The following is a 16,369-nucleotide window of genomic DNA, read 5'->3' as shown; positions in this document are numbered from 1 at the left end:
TTGCCCTGTCTGTACAACACGAGAACAGCTAAGGCCTCCTTTTGGGGAGCTGATCTCTGTGGTCAGGCTGTGTGCAGAGCACTTCATCAGCCACCTAAAAAGAATTTCACCGTTTTCCCCCTGAAGTGTTTCTACTCCAGCTGAGCAAGCCAAATTGTTTTGTGTGGTCTGATTTCTATCTTCTGCGCTCACAGTTGGCTTGTTTCCTCTACCATCGCTCCAGTACTTAATGACATTCTGTTTGATATAAGTTTTGAATCCCTTTGATATAAATGGACCCTCATTATCACTCACTAAATACTTCTAGAAGTTTCTGTGTTGTAAAGACGTGTTTAGGGCAGCCATGACTGCTGTATCCCTGGCAGCCAGCAGGTTTGTTCTGGTGTTTACAGCACAATATGAATTCTGTCCTGACCTTGTTAGAATTTATTTTTCTGCTGCATGTCTCTAAGCCGTTATTTAGTTTTCCTTGTTCCCTGTCAGTTTCTGGGAAGGTTTCATTCTCTGTGCCATAATGAAAATGTTTTGTCCCTGTAAAGACAGGTTTACTTGTTATTCACAGCATTAAGAGGTGGTATTTCTGTCATTTTCAAAAAGCTTGTTAATAAATCTTGTCTAACAGTGCTCCTGTAAATGCTGACTGCAACTGATGGACTCTGCTGCTTTTTGAAGTTAGCTTGCCCTCCTGTATTTCCCTTCTTTGTCAGATGTTGCTTGCCCCGAGTCTCAGATGTTAACTTAGTGCTTATGTCACAGCTGATGCTCTAGAAGTACGCTATCTGTAGTTAGTATTTAAGATTTAAACTACAGTCTAACATTTTATATTTTGTAAACACTCACATTTCCGTAAAATTATCGTAAATCACAAAAATGCTGATTTTGATTTTTGATCTTGCACAAAAGGTTGTGCTAAAACTCAGTAAAATAGGATGCAAATTACACAAGTAAAATGCATCACACTATAGTCATCTTTATAATATTTACAAAACACATACTCTACATATGCTTATTAAAAACAAACTGAAAATGGAACAAGTTTTCAGTTAATTCCATTGCAGAAACACCCCTGTGTATCACTTTTACATTGCTGCTGTTGCATTATTGACAGATATTCAGAAAGCAGATGGCTAACCTTCTGAATGACATTATTCATGTTTCCATAATAACATTCTAAAGACCATAATGCTGCACCTGTTCTAAATTCTTCCTTTTTAAGGACAGAGTACTGTCAACTTTCAAATGTGCAGCTCTGGATGCAGGACTAACTGTTATTTTAATGGCACAAAAGTGTTTGATCATGTACTAACACTTCTTTCTTTTTAATGCAATTGTCAAGTCTGGAAGTAGTCATTTAGTACAGTTAAAGAGTAAATTTTCTGTTTCTTCTTCTCCCAGTCACTTCTGTGGTTGCGGAACAGCCTCTGACCAGCCTAAAGACTGGAGTTACTTTTCGTTAGAGCAGGTCCCTCAAGACATTCTGTCATGGTTCTGCAATCTGAACATGAAAAAAAGATGCTTAATGGTCACCCTGTAGTAATCTCATTAATTATATAGGATGCTTTAAGACCAGGATATAATCTAGCATTGAGTCTGACTCACTGTAAGGGTTACAGTGAGCCACCTTGATTCCTTAGGGAAGCGTTGCGAATATGTAATTGCTGTACTACATCAAAGTCAGGGTTCACTGAACCCTGTATCCTGTGTATGATGCTGAGAGTAGCTCAAGTGCTTCAGAACTCTGTATACAACCCCCAAGGGAAATATGGAGTAATCTTCCGTCTTAAATCTTGAAGTGAAACGATAGCCTGAATACCCATATAAATTTCCTGTTTCTTTTAGAACCTTGTTAAAGTCTTGGCTTCAGAAATTAAGCCTGTGACATGAGGACTAGTGTGTTCTACCCTTTCAGGTGACGGGTCCCGTACAGCCCAAACCAAAGGTCAAACCACAGCTGTAGCTCTCTTCCTGGCAGGGAAAGAAGGATGAATAGCACCCAGTGGGAGTGATCTGCACCCAGCTGTCTGTACAAACTGCAGCCATAGGATGCCAGGCAGAGCTGTCCTCTCTACAGCACAAAGTCCGTGACTCTCTCAGCTATAGGGTTGTTCCAACATTTTGCATTAAGAAAAGGCCTGACCACTTTTAAAATTTTTATTAAATGCCATTTTACTCTGCAAAGTATGCTTTCACTTGAAAGTATTTTATTTAGCATTTTTCCCTGCTGAGCACCTGCCATCACTGTAGCCCTGTGGACCTAAACCACATGGAAGAATGTGGAAGGTTTCATCACCTGCAATCTGCTTTTGGTATCCCTTGTGATGTTTTTTCTCTCATTCTTTGCCCGTGTGGATTCAGTGGCTCAGTTCTTTCTGGAGTCCACCCTATGACAGTGGCAAAATAGTGGGTCCAAAGCTGAACTTTGTCTTCTTACCTGTGTTGACAGATGGAGGCTGAAAGTTTTGATAAACTTACTGGGATGGCCTTAAAGTTACTGGGGAATTTAATAGTTTGCTTGTGTAGCTAAAAGAAAGATTAACCAACGAGGATTGCAGGGAAAATAGATAAAATCAGGTGTTCATTAGCTACTCTTGTATTTACTATAAAATTACCTAATTTTTATAGGTTGTTTAAACTTTCATGTGATCCTCTATAGGTAAGATACAGCTGTGTATCTCATAAACATAAAAAACTTAACTGTGTATAGAAAGCAGAACTTAAAGAATGTAATGTCTTGTAAGGATAAAAATAAATAGGACAGAACGCATCCTTGAGTCTTCATAAACTGTCTCATGAGATGTTTTCCAGTGACCTTATGTGCTGTTAATAATTACTGTGGTAAGTACTAGATTGAAAAATCCATCTCCTAACTAGGCCATGTTTAGTAAGTTCAGCCTAAATCAGATCCATATGTTAGCTAAAATTTATACAATCATTATGAGCTAAAACACACACATTATACATATGAGGAGTGAGTCTGCCTAACACACATTGGGTTTGAGTGTAATCAGTCAGACAAGACTGAATTCATATCCTATTTCTGTATGAAGAAGGGAGATATTTTTAATTTGATTTTTTTTTTAACTTTCTGCTCCCTTGGATGCTTATATGTGCACTGGAAAATAAGTACCACATCAGAGTCAAAATGAATTATCATACCTTGGCCCTCCAGACAAAGAGGAATGGAACAAAGGCTGCCAATTATTTCCACTGCCACAGCATCATTTGGAGGTTCAACTGTGGTCTGCCTTTTGAGAAAACTTACCACTTTTTGCTAGTGAGAGCTAAGTAGAAAAGAGGTAGGAAGGATTCTGATGTAGTATGGTTTTTGAATAAAGCTGGGAAGCCTAAATCAAGTCAGAAGATGACAACTGCATCATTATTTGAGAGATGTATTGCTTTTAAATTATATGTATATATATATGACACATTGTTCAACTGTCTTGCACATTCAAAAAAAACACTTAAGGAATACTTACTTTTTATGTAAAAGTAAATGGAAAACTGTCATTAGTCAATAATACAGAGATAAAATAAAGGACGTTTCCATGAAGAGGTGACTGTGTAACCTGAAGTACAGTCACCTAGTTATTCTTTTGTGGGTGACACGTGATATCATCTGGCATCTGAAGTCATTCAGGTACATTTATAAGACTATGCATGACATTAAGAGTGAAAACTTCAGTTTCTCAAGGTATGAAGAAGTAGCATCACACACTATACTATCCTTCTCATAATTTTTTCTTAACAATTCTGCTTTGTTGTTTATATGTATAATAACAGGTGCCTTTACTACCGTGAGACCTTCACACGAGTGTTATATTTTTTTTGCTTGCTTTACCTTTTTCTTTTTCTAAATGAAACACACTGTTAGGCGCAAAAATATACCTATGATCAAGGAATATGAACAAATAAGTAGTCTAGATTCACAAAATATTCGTCACTTTGAAAAACATGTGGTGTGCATGCTCCTGCTTTGTAGAGGCTTTATCTTCAAATGTTAAACAGTATGACTAGAAGTTCATTCCCCAGTTTATACCAAGTTAGATTTTTGTTTTTACTTTGTCTAGATATCTATTCTATTTTTATTTTATTTTCCTCCAGGCAAAAGCTTTCCCTTGCATGCTTTCAGTGATACTGAAAACATATCTTTAAATACAAGTATAGTTTGCTCAAAAATATTCCTTTCTTATTAATAATTTTAGTAACAAATACTGACAGAGTTCAGACTGTTGATGGAAATCATGAACACTTTCAAGGGAAATGAGAGAAATCTCACTTCTTTCATCATCAAAATTTTCTATTTCCCACAACACTAGTTCATCAATTTATGAAAATTTCTAATTTTCCAAATCAGCAAAATGAATACAGTTAGGTGTCTAACTGCTTGGTAGCATATATTTGCCAATGGAATATGATATTTGGAGTTCCCATCTGGCAAGTACTGCATTGTGAGGTTAGTTTAGGTTCAGTGATAGGAAACTCATCTGCACACAAAGAAAGCACAGAGGAACAACGGCAGGAGGAGTAACTTGATTAATAACCTGCCTCAGCTGCTCCCAGGCCCATCACAGGAGCGATACCATCTCATTAAAAGCCCATCGCCACAAACCCAGAAAAGCACAGAGGCACAATGGCAGGTGGGAACCCAAACTGCAGATTCTGGAGGAAAAAACACCTTGTCTAGGCCCCTACCAGGGCTGTCCCAGCAGAAACTCATCTCCCCCATGGGATGCAGGGGAAGAGCATTTTGGGATTACACGTGATTTATGGGATGTTTCAGGGAGGAACCAAAGCAGGGAAAGGGATGGACTTAGGTGATTTGTGGAGGTACAAGTGCAGAAAAACAGAGGGGCAAGGAGATAAAAAGTGTTGTCATGTATAAATAGTCTGCTGGTTAATATGCTTGTCTGGCCACGCCCAGCATCTGATCACCACAGTCTGTCCTATTTCCTTATTTAACTCCACCTTCACCTATTTTTCAGTGAGGGGATCTCTCCTTCACGTGCATCTGTGTGTATGGGGGTCTGTGGTGTCAGTAACTGGAGTGACCATGGGTGTGCAAGTGACTGTGTGATGACTAGCAAAGATCAAGCCAGATGAGCTGGCAAGCAGGTGTAGTGGTCTGGGAGCCAAGGGAATATATGGGTCTCCAAGCGACAGCTCTGAGTTGTGAGAGCACCTGTGTGCCTCTACAGGCAGGAGCACAGGCAGTCAGATACCGGGACTAGGGGAGTCCTGGCCTATGTGTGTGTGTGAGAGAGGGGTGGGGGCGTCTATACCAGCAACTGCAGTGGGGCTGTGGCTGCTGGGGTTTTTATGTCCAGGTGCCAGCAAGCTGGAGACACTGGGGTCCAGGGGCCAGTCACAGGGCAGACTGAGTGTCTGAGCCCTGCTGCTGCAGAGATCCCCTTCTACATATATGCACATATATATTTACTTTTAGTAGTAGAAATCCATCCTGACCAGTCAGAGAGGGGTGCATGAGGAGACAATTGGTGCTGTCTCTGTTCCTGTGAGTGCTCTGTGTGTCTTATTTGTGTGGCTATCCATGTATATATGTATATTGTATACAGCATAAACTCACTGTTGGGAATATGTGCTCAGCCTTGCTATTGCAGAGACCAGGATCCAAGCTGGACCAGGAGGAACCTGGGCCCTAGAGACTGCCATAGGAGGTCCAGGAGACAAGGGAGGAGGGATCTGCTAGGTTCCCAAGCTTATCTGATACGGTGATCTCAGCAGTCACAATGAAAGGGATGATAAGCTGGAAGACAGGGTCGGGGAGCAGAATGAAACCCCCATAATCCCAGGGGAAATTGTTAGTGACCTCCTACACTGCATAGATACACACAAGTCTATGGGACCCAACGGGATCCACCCAAGGGTACTGAGAGAGCTGGCAGAAGTGCTCACCAAGCCACTTTCAATCATCTATCAGCAGTCCTGGCGAACTGGGGAGGTCCCAGTTGGCTGGAAGTTAGCAAACGTGACACCCATCTACAAGAAGGGCCAGAAAGAGGATCCAGGAAACTACAGGCCTGTCAGCCTGACCTCAGCGCCGGGGAAGGCTATGGAGCAGATCATCCTGAGTGCCATCATGCAGTATGTACGGGACAACCAGGGGATCAGGCCCAGTCAGCATGGGTTTATGAAAAGCAGGTCCTGCTTGACCAACCTGATCTCCTTCAGTGACAAGGTGACCCGCTTGGTGGATGAGGGGAAGGCTGTGGATGTTGTCTACTTGGACTTTAGTAAGGCCTTTGACGCTGTTTCCCACAGCATTCTCCTGGAGAAACTGGCTGCTCATGGCTTGGATGGGTGTGGGTAAAAACACTGGTTGGATATCTGGGCCCAAAGAGTTGTGGTGGATGGAGTTAAATCCAGTTGGTGGCCGGTGACAAGTGGTGTTCCCCAGGGCTTGGTATTGGGGCCAGTTCTGCTTAATATCTTTATAAACAATCTGTATGAGGGGGTTGAGTACACCCTCAGTAAGTTTGCAAATGACACCAAGTTGGGTGGGAGTGTTGACCTGCTGGAGGGTAGGAAGACTTACATTTCCATCCAGTCTGATGGACAGTTGGATGTGCATCTCAGTCACCAAGACACACAGAGCTGTAGAGTCATAATTTACATTTCAAGGGTAAATTTGGAATAAGACAGCCTCTGTCTGTCTCTAAAATCTGATCTGTTCAGATAGTAGTATGAAGCACTCCCCTCAAAGATTAGGGCATGACTTAGGAATCCCTGCCAGCATTCCTCTTAATAAAAGAAATTGTAAAGTGCATAGCTGAGCATAAGCCGCGGCTGAGTGCACAACCGCTGATACATTTACTTACACATTTAGTGCACTATCGGTATTTAATTTACGGCTTTATGAAGTGCTCTGCTATACTTTAAAGATAAAGGGTGAGGTACCAAGGTAAAATATGCCATATTCAATTCAAGCAATCAGCCACGTCTAAAGTAGAAAGGTCAGGAAAAATTAATTTCAAAAGCATAACATGAATTTTCCAGGGCTTTCAGTATCTCTTTAGGAGTTCAGAAGATTTTTACCCTATACAGATATCTCCAAAAATACCTTGTTTGTTGAGTAGATACCTGTAGATATCTCTGCAGTTCATCACCATGCTTCCATATATCTCAAGGGTCACTGAAAAAGAGCATAACTCCCTTGATTTTTGTGGTTCTAAATCACAACAAAGTCAGATTCCCTTGTAAAAAAAAAAAAACAACAAACAACAACCAAACCAAAGCAAAACAAAAAAACTCACTTTGTTGCTTCTGAACCACTACCCATAAAAGGGCAGAATCTTTAAGATTTTCTAAAGATTTAAGAGGAATAGATCAGTATCTGTAATATCGGAAGAACAGAGATGACAAAATAGCATAGAGAAAATATCATTCTAGATAGTTGTCTGTGTGTTTTTAGAAAGTCAGAACCAGTGACCCCCTGGTACTATATTCATCTGCTTGAGTGAGAAGTAAGGCAGAAGGAAAAATATGTTAAAGCAACAATTAGCTAGCTACAGGTAACTATTATAGGAATTCGTATATGACTGCTGTTTTCAAACAACATACATGCAGAACCATTCAGGCTGGAAGGGATCTCTGTTAGGCCTCTATTCCATCCTTCTGTTCAAGGCGGGGCCACCTTTGAATTCAGACCAGGTTGCTTAGTACCTTTTGTCAAGCTGAATCTTGACAGTCTCCATTGAGGCAGGCTGCACCTCGCCGGTGCAGCCTGCTCCAGTGTGTTTCCTCACGGGGAGAAGTTTTCTCCTTATATCCACTCTAAATCTTCCCTGTTTCAGTTTATGCTCTTCAACCTCCCACCATGCTCTGCTGTGAGGAGCTTGGCTCCGTCTTCTCCATGACCATGATATGGGCAGGCAGCTGTAATGTTACACTCACGTGCACACACATATCCAGGGCAAGCAAGTTCTGGTTCCTCAGCTTGGTTGCCCTTCCCTGACCTTGCTCCAGTTTGTTGATGTCTGTCTTGTACTGGGGGGAGGCAGGGCGGGGGGATGCAAAACTGGACTCAGTGATACTGATATGGTTTAACAAGAACTGAGTGAGGGAAATAATCACTTCCCTCAATCTACCAGCCATGCTCCTGTTGATACAGCCCAGGATGCTGTCAGAGTGCACTACTGATTCCTCCTCAGCTGAACATCCACCAGGACCTCTAGATTTCAGCTTTCAGCTAGGGCAGCTGCCCAGCCAGTCACATTCCCAGCTCATCCGACTGGAGGGATTAGTCCACCCCAGGGGCAGAAATCTGCCTTTGCCCCACATAGAACATACCAAGCAGGAAATACCCTAAGCACATTTGTTTGGTAGATTTCAGACTTGAAGAAGGATAGCTTTAAACAATAAATGGAAGAGTTGGGAAGGAGTTACTAACCTATACTTTGCACTTGCTCAGCCTTCTTGGGCAGTAGACCAAAACATATCATTAGGTCCTATCCCCAATTTCCAAATGTTGAGCAAAATTAAAAGTTGTTTTTTTTTTTTTTTTTTCCTTGCTTCATCAGTTCCAGACTTCTGTAGTTCTGATATTATGTAGCCATGAAAGGAAAAAATATTTTTCCGATACATGCATTGGTCACTGCAGATTGCAAGTGACTTTTGGTTTACAACAACAACAAAAAAGAAATCTTAAGAAAAACTATTTTCCAAAATTAAATATAATTAAGTGGCATAATGTAAATAATAACAGATTGGTGAGGTACTGTATGTGTGTAAAAACAACTGTCAAACAAGTTATATCGTTAGTAACAAAGTAAAACTCAAACTAAATGGATTAAAAACATGTTTCTACTTTCATTTCAGGCCTTTCCAAACAGATTTAAATAGGTATGCTCACCTAGAGACTTAAGGGTAAAATACAGAAGCCTAAGAGTTTACTTAGTTTACATAGTTCACATTATTTGGGCAAACAATCAACTGACTTTTTGTTGCAACTGACTTCCTTAGTCTTATATTTTAAAAGAAAATGCAGATTTCAGATTTTAGACATGTTATGTTTTCATACAAAACCAAAAGGAAATACAGTACTACATGGAACACAAAGATTCCTCACTACAATGTCAAGATGCACTGATATTAAAGCACTGGTTTTAGCTGGGCTTAGCTGACACATCTCATTCAAGGCCTGCTGTTAAGACATCTGGTACTTATTATTCTATTACTAAACAGTAACTTGGGAGAAAAAGATGAAGAAATCCAGAAGAACCAGATTAGTCATTCAGTTACAGATTGAGCATAATTTACAGTAGTAGTATTGCAATAACGTATGCTTTAGAACCAAGATAATTTGATTTGAATACACCATTTCTGAGGAGAAAAGCAAACAAAACAATACTAACAGTACCTAAAATTAACGTGGTACATTGTAACTTCTAGTAATTACCATTTTGCCAGCTCTACACAAATGACACGCCATCAAGTTTAATCAAATTGTCCCTAGATTTATACTGTGCTGAGATCTAAATCAGGTCTACCAAAACCACGTACATGTCTGCTTTGGCCAGTTGCTAAACAGCATATAGACAATATTCAGTGCAGAAATATTCAGTAAAAATCTTTATGAAGCAACTCAGGCTTCTGGTAGTAGCCTGCTAAATGAAAAAAAAAAAAAAAAGCTTTTTTTTTCACTTCACTGTGATTTTATTTCAAGTTGTGATGTATTCTAATTCGCATTAATTTTGTTGGAGAAAGTAAAGAAAATGATAGTAGGCACTCTAGAAAATGTAACTTTTTTGCACAAAGTAGCTCAGAGTGGCTTGTTTCTGCAAAGAGGTCAGACTGATAAAATGAGTTCACAATTAGTTTAGAGAGAGCAAAAAATTTTCAGTGGTGATTGATTTGTCTGATCAGCTGTAAGCCATAGACACTCTTAGGGCAAACTATTTTCCAATGTGAGCGAGGTTTGAGTCAACTGAAATTGATAGAGTGATATACAGAAATAAAAGCTAAATAGATACCTTCATTTTAACTAGAGCTCAGTGTAACCTTCTGAAACATGTGATGTTGAAAATGAAAAAGCAAAGTTGCCATGGGGCTCTATGCAGTTCTTCTTAAATACTCAATGTATATAGTGAAAGGACTTAAGCTTTCCTGGATCCAGTCTCTGCCTGCCATACTTCAAACAGGTGAATTATCCATTCTGCCCAGTCTTTGACATGACTGATTGTTATGTGGATGTGATTAGCATTCACTACATTTGAGTTAACATGCTAATAAACCCATATAAATGCTAGGTATATTTACTTCAGCTTCATACCGTGCCTTTTCATTAGCTTGGATTATGAAAAAAGTAGTCTTGCCTACAGCTAGTGGAAGTTTATGCAAATATTTTCTAAAAAATTCTTAATCAATGGTAGTCTTAGCCCAGAATGGGAATTTAAAATCATACTAGGTACCTGTGTTTTTTTTTAATAGGAATTGTATATGTAACTAGATCAGTCACCAAAATGTATCACACACCTGACTAAAGTAAATTACCTATTTGTTAAAATTAGAGAGTAATCTCATCTTCACTGTTGTAAGCCTAGAGCAAATCAATATTTAAATTTCTGTTAATCTCAGGCAATTCCATCATCTCAGTAGGTTTGTTCCAGATTTGTGTAACTATGCGAAATATCACAATCTGTCCTAATTTTTATTATTGCTATGGCAGAGTGATGCCCTTACTGGAAAAACAAAACCAAAACCAACCTATTTTAATGTCTGTAAAAAGAAAAAAAAAAAAAAGACAATATGCAGTACAATATACTGTAGTCAGTAGTATTATAAAATTATAATAAATCCTTGTAATATACATACCATGGCAAATCAATTTTGTATACCCCCTCAAATTCCACTGTTTCTCAAAGTGACACTTTAAGAGGGAACTTTTTCTGAAGAAAAAAGAAATTTCAGATTTCAGCACCCCACAATTACAAAACTTACACATTACTTACAAGACTGTTTCCAATTTAAATTAACCTATATAAATTAATGGTAATTCCACTGAAGTCAAAGATGTTCCACCAGTTTTACAGAAGTCTGAAGAAACAATCATGCTTACACTGCCTAGAGAATATGGAATAATTTACAGAGGTTTTAGCTGTGTGTGAATACAGCAGTATTGGAGAAGGAAAAAAAATATTTATTTGACCCAGATTATATATGATATTTTCTCCAAATCTATAGTCACTGATGCAAATGATTCATCACTTTCAAATTTTTTTTTTTTTTTAATAAGTCTAATTAAAGATACTCTCCCATTATAGGTCATCTCCATTGAGTAAATAAATGGGTTTAAACAGAAAACTTTCCTTTAACATCTCTGCTTGCAAAGAGCAATGTCACAGGCATCGTAATGCCTTATGAGAAAAAAACCCTTTCCTTAAATAACTCTTCCACATGACTACAAAAAAGGCAGGTACTGTAGATTCCAGTATAAATTCCAGATTCATTACTTTGGCCTTTGAAGTCTTACTTTTTGTCAGAGAAATGAGACTTCTTTTGGATACAGGACAGTGAGCCACTCATCTGAAGAGAATAAAAGCTTGTCAAGGAGATGCAGTCTCATGAATATTTCCAAGTCTTTGTCGATTCCACGAATGCAAAAAAGAGACGGGAGTCTCTATCAGAACACACTTAAGCAACTCGTTAAGAAAACTACATGCTTAGAAAAGGCTTGCTAGCAAACTGAAACACTATTTAAGAAAATGCATGCAAAAAAATGAAGTGACTGATACCACAAACTCAGCCATTGTGAGAACCAGCAGCCCCACAATACGCATAAAATAGCTCAGCTATGAGATCATTATTTGGAAAATCTATAGGTTTCAGGTTTAGTCACCTGTCTTGGCAGAAAGCTTTGCAGCTGGGAATAACCGAGGTCGGTCATTCCTGAGCTGTTTTGATTGTGCTCCAGCCCCCTTCTCCCCTTCCCGGTAGCAGCTTAGCTCCGGAGCGCCATGGGGGTTCCCAGCCCAGCACCGTAGCAGCTTAGCTGCGGAGCACCATGGGGGTTCCCAGCCCAGCACCGTAAGCACCATGGGGGTTCCCAGCCCAGCACCGTAGCAGCTTAGCTCCGGAGCACCATGGGGGTTCCCAGCCCAGCACCGTAAGCACCATGGGGGTTCCCAGCCCAGCACCGTAGCAGCTTAGCTCCGGAGCACCATGGGGGTTCCCAGCCCAGCACCGCTCTGCCAGCTCGAGGGCGGATGCCGACACACCTAGGAGAAAGCCGTCTCTTGAGGAGTACAGGCCTGCTGGCGGGCCACCGGGCAGGGCAGCACCTCAGCAGCAGGAGGTGGTGCCCGGGGCAGGATGGGAGTTTCCTACAGCAAAAAGGCCCCAGGCTTCAGGAGGTCTTGGAAGGGCGGCTGCAAGGGGATGGGCAGGCAGGGAGAGGCTTTCTTGGGGCTGCTGCCAGCCCAGGCCTCGGGCCTGGCCCCACCGCAGCCCTGCCCCTGCCCAGCCCTGGGCCCCACTGAGCCGGGCGCCACCTGGACCCTGACCCCACCCCGCACGGCCCTGGTGGCCCTGGGCCTTGTCCCCACAGCCCCCAGTGGATACCAGGGACATATTTTGAACGGGATCCTCCCTCCTTTACAGCCTTCACCCTGCCAGACAGACCCCACGCCCTCACCCATGTGCTAGGGAGCCGCTAGGCTTTTCCCCTGAATCTGGGTTAGTAATTTTGGTGGGAGAGAATTCATTTAGGCTGAACCCCATCACCCGAAATTAGATGTACACTGCTAGAGCGCTGCGATGGCAGCAGAGATTTGTCATGCCTACAGCGTGAAAGATTCCCCGGCTTCAAACTGGGCATGAGGCATTTCTACAAAGTATTTGAATCCTTTCATTTCTTTACACTTGTTTTCTCAGCAGAAATTGCTGGTCCCCGAGGTAAATAGAAAGGTCTTATTCTGTGTACTCTGTGGTGTCAAAAGAATACACCTACACAGGATGAGATGTAATTTGTAAGCAGGTCATGTTTCCTACGTGGCTCTGGTACCTGCTGATAGCTTATCTAAGAAGACTTTGAATAAAAGTGATGTGAGATGATAGCAAGCAGAAGGGAAAATAAGTAAAGAAATCTGCAAACCAAGGCAGACTGCAACTCCTGTTGCCAAGAATATAGAGCTTCAGACTCCACTCGTGAATACTTATGAAAAGGGTAAGCCTAAAGCATCTTGAACACATACCAAATAACATCTGAACATAATTTCTGAAGATAAATTGCTTTCCAGACTTGAATGGAATATCCCTTTACAGAAAGGTATTAGGTGACCCAGCATCCAACAGTCCCTCTTCGCATTTCTAAATTATTATTCAGTCTTTGGAAAAGGACATACATGGACAAATATATTTATCTGATGGGCAGGGACTTGGAATGACACCCAGCTGCTTCCAGCAGACTATTAAGCCTGTCAAGTGACCAAGCTTCAGCAGCAGAAGGAACCATTAATACCCATTTAGTAATAGATCTTGGAAAATGAATCTTGCTGTGACTCAGAAGAGCTGAAATACTTGGCTGGCTTTAACAGTTCTCAATTCTAATTAGATCCCCAGGTATATGATTTCCAATGGTACTTTCTTATAGGGAAGTCGTACCAGTAACTCCAAATTTCATGTAGCCTGGAATACCAAGAGGGAAAATGTGGATTCTGAGGACAAAACAAACCAAGTCACATAGACTTGAAAAATAAAAGGAAAGAATGCAAAGAAACATAAAACTGTGATTTGATAAAAGGAATGCTCCTAGGCTATAACAGAGTTGTATCTTTGGATTTAAATGTGCCTACTCAGCCCTTTCCAATAATGTAAGACAGTATCAACGTTGACTCTATCAGCATTTTACAGAAATCCACCAATGGCTAAAGTCTTTAAAGCATAATATGCTAAATGTGTACAGTATTAGTTTCTGAGCTGGTGTTACAGTATCAGTCAACTCAAAGATGCTGATGCACGCACAGTATAACAATGATGGCATATCAGGCCCAGACAAGCTAGAGAGTCTTAGACTGAAATGGATCGTCATGATCATAGGCTTAGTCTCCTGTGTAGTGCTGAACCTGAAGTTTCAGTCAGTAACTTTAGCAGTAGAGGAAATAATCCCTGGATTATGTACAAGTGAACATTTTTAGAAAATTTGCTTGTGAGTTTTGAAGGAGAACATATGCACATGCACATAGACATACACCATTAGTTGCTGTTACTGCACAGTTGAATAAAAAAGAAAATATACTCCAGTTATCTTAGCTTTAATTTGTAATATAAAAGAAAATGTTAGAAAGTTATCTTTTTTTCCCATGCAATTTCACTCCACTGAGAATGCCTCAATTATGGCTAATTTGCTATTTGTTCGGGTGGGAGAAATAAGATTTCAAGAACTGTCTCTAATATCAGCTCTATGCTATTGGGAATATTCTGCAGAAGTAGACTAGAATTACATCTGAATAAAATAATAAGACACATTCCAACAAACAGATTCATTTTATCACCCTGTACATAAAACTTTCCCACTGCCTTATAAATGTTCCAGGACTCTGACTTACATCACAGACTTTTTTATAGACTATTTAACGTGAGTAATCCTTGGCCAATTGGAATTCCTCCGATAAGGTACACAGTACAACAGACCATGATGCAGGCATAAAGGCTACTATGGGCTGAACGTGAACTTAGAGTTGCATATAAGCATATATTCAAAATATTTACTTTTAAGGTATAACTTGGAACCAGAAAATGCTAGATGTGTCTGAGCACCTCTGCCTGCAGCCTAATCAAACCCTGCATCTGCTTATAAATAAATTCGATTTCAGTGAACAGCTAAAACAACTAAGTTTGCATGGTTTTGTTTCATTTGCATAGGGTTGCTATTCTCATTTTATGATGCTGAAGCTATAAAAGATTTATGAAATATAAATACTGAGAGTTTTGTTCTTGTTTGAGAGTATATTTATATTGTGAAAAATTTTAGACCTGCAAAACATGCATGCTTTGCAGTACCATACTGGGTTTCTTATACAACTTTTCTGCAACACAGGACTAGCCACAGTCCCTTATCCCTGAGCTTCTTATAAAGCCAAACAAAACCTTTGAATGTGTGGAAAAAGTCACAAAAAGAAGGCTCCAGACTCCCAGATGAGGAAGGAGTTCCCCAAGTGGGAACTCTAGGCCAGTAAACAACAAAGGCTCTAGCATCCAAGCACAGCAAGATGGGGCTGAGCTTGGTCTCAAGATAACCTAGCAAAGTAATCTTTAGTAGTACAGATGTAATTCTTTGGCCAATAACTGATAATTGAGATTGCCCAGAAAACCCGCCACTGCAGTCCCATTGCTGGTGATATGCAGGAACCTCAGTTTAAGATTGCATTTGAATATCTTTGGAGCCACAATCTGGTGGCTGCAGAATCAAACATTAGACTAAGTTAATTAGTTTATCAGCAGCTCAAATTTGAGAAACTGCTGGTTTTAATCTTACTTGTACTGCTATTGACTTGTGTTCTGATCATTATTCTGCTAAGTTTGTAATGGAAACCGAGGCCTTAATTATAGTTTGTCAGAAAAATCCAAAAAGATGAGACTATACATCGACACCATTAATGGCAACTAATACGCACACATTAATACAGCCAGCTGTTAGCGACCTTCTCTAGAAGAATGGTTTCCAAAGCAATAAATAATAAATAGATCCATGTAATGCAACTTGTTACAAGATTTTATCAGCAGGATGCACACTTGTTACCATAGTATGTAGTTTATTGAAGAATTCCTCTTGCAATGTTTATTAGTATTCTGAGGCTGAGTTTCAACTCAATGAATAGCAGAAAAACCCCAGCTACAGGATTTCAGTTTTCATTTTTGGAATTTTGTTTAAAGGAGTTTTAGAGCAGGCTTTTCCAAAGCTGATTCTGATCAGTAGCTGGCTCAAAGGGGAGAGTTCTTCAGGTGTGCATGTTTATTTCCTGCTAAAGATCAAGCTTTTACTTAATTTATACTGAGAATCCTAACAGATGAGTGATCGGTTTGGAAAATCCTGGCTGTAATGTTTTGAAGAACTGCAGTGCCTGTACAGCTTGGATTGGGAATTGCCTGTACAGCTGGATGGAGCACCTCATGATTCCGATCTCTTCTAGCCATTTGAATCTGTGTGGTACATTATGAGAGTTATATAACTATGGCATATCCCAAGGTCACATAAAATAAGATTACACTGGAACTCAGACAGTTTATACCATTTCTTATCAAAAGCAAATATTTCTGCATCCGTTGATTAAAGTACTAGCTTCATGTCAATCTTCATTCATCTAAACTGCCACCATCTCCCACACGAGTGACTGTTAATATACCTCAGGCAGCT

Source organism: Platalea leucorodia (genome assembly GCF_965183815.1).
Source record: "Platalea leucorodia genome assembly, chromosome: 2".
Lineage (NCBI taxonomy): Eukaryota > Metazoa > Chordata > Aves > Pelecaniformes > Threskiornithidae > Platalea > Platalea leucorodia.
This window is presented reverse-complemented; position numbering follows the sequence as displayed.